Below are 1,597 nucleotides of genomic sequence, written 5' to 3'. Positions count from 1 at the left end.
ACTCTCTTCAATCTGACTTCAAATTGGAATATTTTCCCTGAGGCATCACTGCTCTCTTAATTACCAAACTTGTTGGATATTTTTAAGGTCTTCTATTATTTATGCTCCTGTGGTATTTGATACAGTTGACTATGTTCCCCTACTTGAAACTGTTCCAGAATGTGGTTTCTATGATGTCATAACCTCCTGGTTTTCCCTCTGTTTGTTTATCTTTTTCTCAGTTCTCTTCAGATAATTTTTTTTTCAGAAATTTCCAGACATCAATCCTTGATTATCTTTTCTTCTCAGTTTAAGTGCCACCCCTAACTGGTATGATCTACTCCCATGCTTTTACCACTGACACATTTATAATTCTAAAGTCTATGCCTTCGGTACCTTGTGCAATGTAGTACCTTTTGAGTTTTCTACAAGAACTACACACTCAATACACTCAAAATGAAAACCTTACTGTGATGACTAATTTTATGTGTCAACTTGACTAGGCCACAGAATGCTCAGATATCTGGTAATTTCTGATTGTGTCTGTGAGGATGTTTCTGGAAGGGATTAGCAGATGAGTTATTGGAGCTACCTGAGCATGTGAAGATATCCTGACTCTTATCAGTAAACATGAAGAAGAGCATTTTAAGGAAAGGTAACTATGTTAGGGTTCTTCACAGAAACAGAATCATAAGATATATTCTGTATTTCTTGTAACAAATCTTGACAATGCCTACATTATGTAAAATTTGTTACAAGGCATTGGCTCACACATTTATAGAAGTTGAGAAGGAAGTTCCATGATCTGCTGTCTGCAAGCTGGAGAACCAGGAAAGTTGGTGTAAATTCTAGTCCAATTCTGAAGGCCTGAGAACCAGGAGTGCTAATGGTGGAAGTCCTAGTTCAAGGGCAAGAGAAGACTGATGTCTTAGCTCAAGCAGTCAGGCAGAGAAAGCCAATTCAAATTTCCTCTACCTTTTTGTTCTCCTCAGGGCCCCAGTGGATTAGATGGTGCCCACATACGTTGGGGAGGGAGATCTCTACTCAGTCCACCAACTCCAGGAGCCAGTTTTGATATCTTCATTTACCTCATCTGCCATATTTAATTAATTAACAAATCTTACTAATTTTCTCTCCAAAGTTCTCTTCATCTCAATATACATCTTTTAGTCTAAGTCCTTATATTCTCTTGTAAGAATCACTACAATAGATGCCTAACTGATCTTCCAGCTTCCAATCTTACCTCAAATCTGTGTACCATACTATTACCAAAAGTTTCTACCTAATGAAAACCAGGCCATGTCTTCCTCTTGATTAAAACTTGTAGATGATTTTCAGCATGAATTTCCAGCACATTGGCATGGACTGTAATGTCCTCCATGATCTGGTTCCTGCCTCTCTTTCCAGGCTTCCCACCTACTGCCAACCCGTAATTTCTACTTCAGGCTCCTGCAGCACTGAATTACTTGTAAAGTTCTGGACACTTCACTTGAAGCCTTTGCTGGTGGTCACCCCTCTTCATTCCCTAGTTATGTCCCACCATCTGGTAAATCCCATTCATCTTTTGCCACCTTTCCAAACATCAACTTCTGCCTGGTGTCCTCCCATAAGGCCCCTG

The 1,597-nt window shown here is 39.5% G+C and overlaps 1 non-coding gene across 1 annotated transcript; it reads left to right on the top strand.

Moving 5' to 3' along the window:
- Window positions 1-444: 444 nt before the first annotated feature.
- On the top strand, window positions 445-509 carry LOC138388071 (small nucleolar RNA SNORD66). Its single transcript, XR_011234065.1, has one exon. It is a non-coding gene; the product is annotated as a small nucleolar RNA SNORD66 (small nucleolar RNA).
- The last annotated feature ends 1,088 nt before the right edge of the window (window positions 510-1,597 follow it).

This window comes from Eulemur rufifrons, chromosome 1, assembly GCF_041146395.1.
Source record: "Eulemur rufifrons isolate Redbay chromosome 1, OSU_ERuf_1, whole genome shotgun sequence".
Lineage (NCBI taxonomy): Eukaryota > Metazoa > Chordata > Mammalia > Primates > Lemuridae > Eulemur > Eulemur rufifrons.
Note: the sequence above shows the minus strand (reverse complement) of the source record. Positions and strands in the feature narration are given on the sequence as shown.